General features: G+C 39.5%; 1 pseudogene; it reads left to right on the forward strand.

Moving 5' to 3' along the window:
- The first annotated feature begins 8,092 nt into the window (after positions 1 to 8,092).
- Positions 8,093 to 8,801, forward strand: LOC145545619 (small ribosomal subunit protein uS15 pseudogene; annotated as a pseudogene).
- The last annotated feature ends 1,362 nt before the right edge of the window (positions 8,802 to 10,163 follow it).

A 10,163-nucleotide genomic window follows, 5' to 3' on the forward strand; every position in this document is an offset into this window, starting at 1 on the left:
TTGCAGAAGTGTTTCTGTAGCACAGGATAACTAATAAAGCCTGTGCATAGGATTTTGTACTTGCCTATTTCAATGATTTTCTCAAGGTCAAATAATTAAAGGTCATCTAGAATTTTAGGAAAAGAAAGTTGTAATAAATAGGTTGGTATGTTGAAAGCCAGGCTAATATTTTAGTTTCTTCTGTAGACAATGAGGATTTCCTGATGAATTTTGAGCAAGTGAAATTGTGTTTGGTGGTGATATATATTAACGGTTCCCAAACCTGGCTATGCATCAAAAATCATAGAGTTAGCTTTAAAGAATATAGAGATTCTTGGGACCTACCATATTTCTTACTTAATACATTTGGGCTAAGGTCCAAGAATCTATATTTATAAACCTCATTTATTTCTGATGGTCTATCATTTTTAAGAGTGGGTGGAAATATAAATTCAGTTCAGTTCAGTTCAGTTCAGTCGCTCAGTCGTGTCTGACTCTTTGCAACCCCATGGACTGCAGCACGCCAGGCTTCCCTGTCCATCACCAACGCCCGGAGTTTACTCAAACTCATGTCCATTGAGTCGGTGATGCCATCCAACCACCTCATCCTCTGCCGTCCCCTTCTCCTCCCGTCTTCAATCTTTCCCAGCATCAGGATCTTTTCCAATGAGTCATTTCTTCACATCAGATGGCCAAAGTATTGGAGTTTCAGCCTCAGCATCAGTCCTTCCAATGAATATTCAGAGCTGATTTCCTTTACGATGGACTTGTTGGATCTCCTTGCAGTCCAAGGGACTCTCAAGAATCTTCTCCAACACCACAGTGCAAAAGCACCAATTCTTCAGCACTCAGCTTTCTTTATAGTCCAACTCTCACATTCATATATGACTACTGGAAAAAGCATAGCCTTGACTAGACAGAACTTTGTTGGCAAAGTAATGTCTCTGCTTTTTAATATGCTGTCTAGGTTGGTCATAACTTTTCTTCCAAGGAGTAAGTGTCTTTTAATTTCATGGCTGCAATCACCATCTGCAGTGATTTTGGAGCACAGAAAAATAAAGTCTGACACAGTTTCCACTGTTTCCCCGTCCATTTCCCATGAAGTGATGGGACCAGATGCCATGATCTTAGTTTTCTGAATGTTGAGTTTTAAGCCAACTTTTTCACTCTCCTCTTTCACTTTCATCAAGAGGCTCTTTAGTTCTTCTTCACTTTCTGCCATAAGGGTGGTGTCACCTGCATATCTGAGGTTATTGATATTTCTCCCAGAAATCTTGATTCCAGCTTGTGCTTCTTCCAGCCCAGAGTTTCTCATGATGTACTCTGCATATAAGTTAAATAAGCAGGGTGACAATATACAGCCTTGATGTACTCCTTTTCCTATTTGGAACCATTCTGTTGTTCCATGTCCAGTTCTAACTGTTGCTTCCTGACCTACATACAGGTTTCTCAAGAGGCAGGTCGGGTGGTCTGGTATTCTCATCTCTTTCAGAATTTTCCACAGTTTATTGTGATTCACACAGACAAAGGCTTTGGCATAGTCAATAAAGCAGAAATAGATGTTTTTCTGGAACTCTCTTGCTTTTTCGATGATTCAGTAGATATTGGCAATTTGATCTCTAGGGTGCAGGAAATAATGCAAACAGGGAGACAGATAGGAGGTTTCTGGAAAAGTTCTGATACAGAATACTGGAGCACTGAACTGGAATATGATAGGAAAAAAATCAATATGACCATAATTTGAGGCTTCCCAGGTTGCACAGAGGTAAAAACATCCTCCTGCAAATGCAGGAAACACAAGAGACATGGGTTCAATCCCAAGGTAGGGAAGATCCTCTGGAGAAGGAAGTGGCAACCCACTCCAGTATTCCTGCCTGGAAAAGTCCACAGACAGAGGAGCCTGGCGGGCTACAGTTCATGGGGTCGCAAAGAATCAGATACAACTGAGCATGCACACACACATGAAGGTAGAATCCATATGATTTAGTGAGTGCTGCACTGTACATCCCATGAGGCAAATATCAGCCTGTTTTGCTGACTGCTATGTATTTCGGAACCTCGCAGAGTGTACCTGAGGTAGTAAGGGCTCAATAATATTGATATTAACTGAATGAGTGAATGAAAAAGAGAAGATCAAAATGGATCCCAGTAACACTAATGGTATAGACATTTAGGAAAGCTGGTTTCAGGAGAAATAATGGGGCAGACTTTCCACAGTTGAGTCAGAACAGTGAGATATTCAATGCTTTAGAATGATGGGGGAACTTGTGCCTATACCATGCTAGAGCATTGTGGCTAGGATAATACCAGGAAGAAGAATTCTGGAGAATATTTTCACTGTCCAAAGCCTCTAGATAACTGTCTACAATATTGGGCTCTGTGAGACATTCAACTGTGTCATCAGGTCTTGCTGTGTTCTCTGACTGCAGGTGGAAGGTTCACAACTAGGTGGTTTTCTACATCTCCCTCTTTATAGGTTTTAATTAGGTTAGCTCTCCCACACCTCCAGTCTGCATCCATGAAGGATTTCGTACTCCACCCACGTTATTCACCCATTCATCTGACTACACCTTAGCTCCTCTCATCTCAATTCCCCTTTTACATCTGCCACAGGCCTCTCCTCCACAACCCCCAACCCCAACAACCACAGTCTGTTCCTATATTTACTTGGCCCTTGACCTGAAAGAGTTCTGCTTCCCTTTCACAAAGGTTTTGGAGCTTCTGCTGGCTGGACCTTGATCATTCTCTCAGAAATAGTTTCTGTGCTTTCATTCTGCTTCTCTCTGTTCCTGGCCACCCTGGACATCAGCTTCCAGGCTGGGACCCCACTACATTTTCTTCATTCTCCCCGAAAACAGGGTAAAAAAAGCATGTAACTGCTTTGAAAAAGAAATGGGACATTTCCATCCTCCTTATATGAGGAATAAAGACCTAAACTAGACCTTTGGTCCATTTCCATTTAGGGTGAAGCATACATGGGTATGATTATAGATCAAATAGAATGTCATCTTTCCTATGGAATCTTTTGTTTGTTCAGTTGCTCAGCCATGTCCAACTCCTTGTGACCCCATGGACTGCAGCACGCTAGGCTTCCCTGTTCAGCACCATCTCCTGGAGCTTGCTCAAACTCATATCCATTAAGTCAGTGATGCCATCCAACAATATCATCTTCTGTCATCCCCTTCTCCTCCCTGCCTTCAATCTTTCTCAGCATCGGGGTCTTTTCTAGTAAGTCAGCTCTTCGCATCAGATGGTCAAAGTATTGGAGCTTCAGCCTCAGCATCAGTCCTTCCAATGCAAACCAAAGGATTGATTTCCTTTAGGATTGACGGGTTTGATCTCCTTGCAGACCAAGGGACTCTCAAGAGTCTTCTCCAACACCACAGCTCAAAACCATCATTTCTTCAGCATTCAGCCTTCTTCATGGTCCAACTCGCACACCCATGGAACCTTAGGAATTGCTTTAAAAATGTTTTAATAAATTAAAATTAAAAGGACCACCCTGCCACCCAGGTACCATATTACATTGGAATTAGCTGTGAGCAAGTCATTTCACTTTAAATAAGGTTGATTTTGCTAAATGATGAACACCATCCCTTCTAACATTCTTTGATCTAGTAAATGTATCCCTTTGTTTATGATCCCTGTCTCCTGAAGTGGAGGAGAGGTTGAGATGGGGTATATGGACCCACAAATATTGGCAAAAAACACAGGAGTGACACAGGAGGTCAAATAGTCCAACCAGGCTGGAGTGGCTTACCTGAAAAGGGTCTCCATATCCATGGACAACTGATGAAGCCAAAGTCTGCAGGAGCCAAATTCTACAGATAAATGAAGGTCAGAAGATTTGGGAATGTGATGGCCATAAGTAGTGAAGTCAGTACAAAATGAGAAGTGATATGGGGAAATTCCAAGTAGATAGGCTTTGCCTTGAATTTTTATCCCCTGTTTTTGTAGGTAGTCATTTCCACTAAAGGGGGCCAGAATGGAACAGGGCTTTCTGAGGTCTAATCTTGGCTCCCTTGGCTGCATCCAAGGATGTATTGAGTACCTAGAGGTTAATGAAAAGTAATTGCAGTTTTGGACCATGAATTTTAAATCATTATATCTAGGCTCAAACACATCTTTATTAATCAAAATAGGAACCATTACTATCAACACATTTTTGCCAATGAGAAATGTTTGTTTATTCTGTAGCATAAAAATCCATGTTTTGGGATTCAACGAACACTTAAAAAGTATTTTCTGCCTCCTGATGGTTGTGAAAGCATTTTCCCTGAAAAAAGTTGTAGAGATACTTGAAGAAGTGGTAGTTGGTTGGTGAGAAGTCAGGTGAATATGGCAGATGAGGCAAAACTTCATAGTCTAATTTGTTCAACTTTTGAAGTGTTGGTTGTGTAATGTGTGGTCAGACATTGTCGTGGAGAAGAACTGGGCCCATTCTGTTGACCAATGCAGGCTGCAGTCATTGCAGTTTTTGGTGCATCTCATCAATTTGCTGAGCATACGTTCTCAGATGTAAAGATTTTGCCAGGATTCAGAAAGCTGTAGTGGAACAGACTGGCAGCAGCCCACCAAACAGTGACCATGACCACTTTTTGGTGCAAGTTTGGCTTTGGAAAGTGCTTTGGAGCTTCTCATCAGTCCAACAACTGAGCTGTCAAATAAAATCCACTTTTCGACGCATGTCACAATCTGATCAAGAAATGGTTTGTTGTTGTTGCATAGAATAAGAGAAAACGATACTTCAAAATGACAATTTTTTAATTTTCAGTCAGCTCATGAGGCACTCACATATTGAGCTTTTTCACATTTCAAATGCCGAATGACCATAGAATGGTTGACATTGAGTTCTTTAGCAACTTCTCTTGTGGTTAAGAGGATCACTTTTGATGATCCTCTCAACTGGTCGTTGTCAGCTTTGATGCCCAGCCACTGTGCTCCTCATCTTCAAGGCTCTCGTCTGCTTTGCAGAACTTCTTGAACCACCACTGTACTACGTGTTCATTAGCAGTTCCTGGGCCTAGTGTGTTGCTGATGTTGCAAGTTGTCTCCACTGTTTTATGTCCCATTTTGAACTTGAATAAGAAAATCACTCAAATTTGCTTCTTGTCTAACATTATTTCCTTAGTCTAAAATACATATAAAATAAACAGAAAGTAATGTCATTAGGAAAAACATAAAATGAGAAATGCACATTAAAATGATGTATAACATAGCCACATTTATTTAAGAATGTGTTCCAATATCAAATAGCAAGTTTCAACAACATAAAACCACAATTACTTTTGCACCAACCTTATATTCTACTCTCTGATTTCCCTTCTCCAACTCCCATCCCCAGAGAAGCAACATTCTGCCAGATTGATGCACTTGGAGACATTCTCCCATTGTCTCAACTAGCTGTTTCTTAATAAAGTATCTACATTTCCAGTTATCAAAGGGAACAATGGGTAATGTCATTTAAAGAAAGGGAGAGGGTAATGTGTGTTTGAGAAACCAAGGAGCCAAGCACTATTTTGTCAGAAGTGCAAATTTCTGGGTCTTCACAGAGGTGAGGGTGTCAGAATGTACAGGATGTCACATTGTACTCTGCCCTTTCCATTCTCCATCTGTAGAGAGCACTGTCACTTAGGAAGATGAGTCTTTATTATAAGGATTGTTTGCCTATTTCAAACTATTTTTTCCCTCTTGGCTCTGATTTCTCATTCTTTGACTTTTAAAATCAACTTTAAAGAACACTTTTTGAAAAGTCAGGCCGTTGTTAACTTTTTACTATTACAAACATGATCGTGACAAACAGCTTTATACATACATCTTTGTATATTTGTTCAATTATTTCCTGAGGATAAATTCCTAGAAGTAAAATTGCTGAATCAAAAGAAGTAGATGTTTGGGAGGAATTTAGTAAAATTTGCTAAATTACCCTCAAGAAATGTAACAATATACATGTCATCAACTGATTATGACAGTATCCTTTTTCTGTATACAACAAACATTTTCAAATCTTTGCTAATCTGAAAGTTAAAAATATGTCTCCTTGAATTAATTTCATTTTCAGCTACCAAAGATTTTTTTTTGTTACTTATGTTTATTCTACTTTAATTTCTTCTTTTTCTGAGTTTCCTTTTTATGTTCTCTATTTTTCTTTCACAACATTTAGCTTTATCTTATTTATTAAGCTCAGTCATGTCTGACTCTTTACGACCCCATCTATATAGCCCGCCAAGCTCCTCTGTCCATGGGATTCTCCAGGAAAGAATACTGGAGTGGGTTGCCGATTCCTTTTCCAGGGGATCCTCCTGACCCAGGGATAGAACATGGGTCTTCCACATTGCAAGCAGATTCTTTACCATCTGAGCCACCAAGGAAGCCCTTATTTATTAATAAGAGATCTTTATCTATTAAGACTAATAACTGTTTGTACACCATTGCAAGTGTTCCTCCAATTTGTCCTTTCTCTCTCTCTCTTTTTTTTTTTTTCTAATTTTTCCCCTGGTCTTTGATTAAAAACATTCTTTGTTCCATCCAGGTGATCAAATCTGGCTTGGGAAAAACCAACCCAGCAAATCACAGGTCTCATAATGGAGTTTCATTACTTGCTGATACATTTCCTACTGCCAGTTCTCCAGGATCTTCCACTCTTGCTCTGAAAAATATAAGGTCACATCATCAAGTGTCATGATTATCAGAATAGACCATAGCACTTCACAGTCCCACCAGCCCCAGCCCAGCAGTGCCCAGTGTCCTGGAAGCTCCCTGGACCTGCCCCTTGGTCTCCCATTCCACCAGACCCTTGTCCTTTGTGAGTTTTTTTTAACATAGTCAAAACTTTTACATTTAGAATTAGTCAGCTGGACTCAGTTTAGATGATCCCAGTTTTGTTGGCAACATTCAAAGCATCATAGTCAGGAGCCAGTTGAACCTATGCCTTCTCCTCTCCATCAGATCTGATCAGGGTGTTGTCCTTAGCCATGTCAATGTCATAGAGCTTCTTCACAGCCTGATTAGTTTGGTGCTTATTGGCCTTGACATCCATAGTGAACAGCAGTGTGTTGCTATCCTCTGTTTTCTTCATGGTTGACTCTGTGGTGAGTAGGAACTTGATGATGGCATAGTGGTCAAGCTTCTTTCTCCTAGGGGCATTCTTCAAAGGGTATTTGGGCTGACTTCTGAACCACAGTGTTTTGAATCATCGGAAGGTGGGTGACATCTGGATCTTCTTTTTCTGTTTCTGGCTGTGGACACCTTTCAGCACTGCTTTCTTGGCCTCAGAGCCTTTGCTTTGGCTGCAGCTTTGGGAGAATCAGGGGCTTCCTTCTTTGTCTTTGGTGACATCTTTGTGAAAAGGCCTGTCCTTTGTGTTTATCATTGTTTGTGGCATTCACTTTGCTTTGTCTTTCTTGATCATACAAAATTTTATTATTATTATGATGATGATGATTTTTGGCCCTGTTGTGCAGCTTTTGGAATCTTAGTTCCCTGACCAGTGATCGAAACTGCACCCTGGCAGTGAAAGCACCAAGTCCTAACCACTGGAACACCAGGGAATTCCCAAAATTTTATTATTTTTGTTTAGACAAATCTATCTGACACTTGCCTTTAGAAGAAAAATTTCTGAAAGAAGCCAGAGGGGAAAAAACCACCTTAATTATAGGGAACAAAGATATGAATTACATCAGACTTCTCTTTAGAAACCATGCAAGCAACAAGAGATTAGAGTGAAATATTTAGTGTTGAACAAAAAAAGCTACCAAACTAGATAGCTGTATCCAGTTAAATTATCTTTCAAAAGTGGAGGAGAAATAAAGACTTTTTCAGGCAAATAAAAGCAAAGGAACTTGTCACCAGTCATCCTGCCCTTGTGAGAAATGGTAAAAGAGACTCTTCCAGGAGAAGAATGTATAGATCATATATCTAGACCTGTAGAAAATACAGATTAGAAACTCAGATGGACATCTGAAGAAAGAAGAATATTAGAGAGAAGAAACTAATGAAAGTAAAATAAAACTTTATATTTTTGTTATTCTTAATTGATCTAATAGATAACTGCTTGTCCAAAAATAACAATAGCAATAATGTATTGGTTGATTATAGCTTGTGAATAAGTGAAATGAATGACAGCAATGTTATAAGGGACAAGAGGGGAAATTGGGAATCCTCTGTTATAAGGTACATGTCCTACCTATGAAGCAGTATAAATAGACTTACATTAGTTGTAAAGAAGTATAATCAATGGGCCAAGAGAAAATGGAATAATATAAAATGCTCAGTTAAAAACAGAGAAGGCAGGATGGGAGGAAGCAGGGCTGTGTGAGGTCACTTCACTTCCTGTGTGCAGAGTGGCTTCCTGCACTCCCACTCTTATTCTCTTTTGACTGCCTGACTACCACCCTTGTGGGTCTCACGCAGGCCCCTGTCCCAGTTGGCTCTGCCCTACCACTGCAGTCATTCCACCTGGCTGAAGTTGACATCTGATGACATGAAGAAGCAGATCTACAAACTGACCAAGAAAGGCCTGCCTCAGAGTGATCCTGAAAATGCTCGCATGGCATTGTTCTGTGACAGGCAATAAAATCTTGAGAATTCTTAAGTTCAAAGGACTTCCTCCTGATCTTCCTGAGGATCTCTAGCATTGAATTAAGATCCTTTTGATTCTGATTGAGAACTGCATTCACAGGTTCACTCAATATTGTAAGACCAAAACAGTTCTTCCCTCACCCCACCCCCAACCAATTTGGAAATACTAGTCATCCACAGCCTCTGCCCTGGTTGCACAAATTTGTCTATGTACTCAAGCAATAAAATTATTGTTTAACTAGAAAAAAAAAAAACAGAGAAGGCAGAAAAAGAGGGGAAGACAAGAAACAAGGAACAACGCAATGACTAGAAAACAGTTGCAAATATGATAGATATGAATCAATTATATCAATAATCATTTCAAATGTGAAAGGTCTAAACACACCAATTAAAAGATAGAGATTGAGAGAGTGTATAACAATCATGTTGCTTTTAAGAAGCCTACTTTAAATGTAAAGACACATACAGATTGAAAGTAAAGAGGTAGAGACATATATGGACTTCCCTTGTGCCTCAGCTGGTAAAGAATCTGCCTGCAATGCAGGAGACCTGGGTTCGATCCCTGGGTTGGAAGATCCCCTGGAGAAGGGAACAGCTACCCACTCCAGTATTCTGGCCTGGAGAATTCCATGGACTGAATAATCCATGGGGTCACAAAGAGTCAGACATGACTGATTGACTTACACTTTCACTTTCAGAGACATAAATACCATGGTAACACTAACCTAAAGAATACTGGAGTAGCTGTATTAATTTCAGACAAAGCTGACTTCAGAAAGAGAAAAATTAACATGGTGTTATCCCCAATATTAACAATAATATTCTTTTATAAATATCAATAATAGCAAGGAGAATTATTAATGATAAAGGGGTCAAGTCTCCAAGGAAACAACAATCCTGAATGTGTATCTGCTTAACAGCAGAGCATCAAGATATGTGAAGCAAAAACTGATAGAATGCAAGGAGAAGTAGAGGAAGCCATTATTATAGTTAAAGATATGAACACTCTCTATTAGTAACTGACAAATTCAATAGACAGAAAATCAGTAAGGATACAGTTGAACTGAACAGCATTATTAATCAACTGGAGTTAACTGACAGTTATAGAATTCTTTATCCCAAAACAGCAGAATACACATTCTTCTCAAGCTTACATATGATATTCACCAAGATAGCCCACATTCAGTGCCATAAAACACACATTTACAAATTTAAAAGAATAGAAATCCCACAAAGTATCCTCTCATACCACAATGGAATTAAGCCAAAAATCAATAAGAGAAAAATAAATGGAAATCTCAAAATATTTGGAAATTAAACCACATACTTCTAAATAATACATCAAAGAATATCTCTAAAAATCCTTAAATATTTTGAACTAAATGAAAATATAACTTAACAAAATCTGTGGGATGCAGTGAAAGCAATGGTGTGTGTATGTGTGTTAGTTGCTCAGTCGTGTCCGACTGTTTCTGACCCCACAAACGGTAACCCACCAGGCTTCTCTGTCCATGGAATTCTCCAGGCAAGAACACTGGAGCAGATTGCCATTCCCTTCTCTGAGAGCAATGGTAAGAGAGAAATTTATAGCATGGAATTCATAT

Source organism: Giraffa tippelskirchi, chromosome 4 (genome assembly GCF_054371585.1).
Source record: "Giraffa tippelskirchi isolate mGirTip1 chromosome 4, T2T-mGirTip1v1.2.pri, whole genome shotgun sequence".
Lineage (NCBI taxonomy): Eukaryota > Metazoa > Chordata > Mammalia > Artiodactyla > Giraffidae > Giraffa > Giraffa tippelskirchi.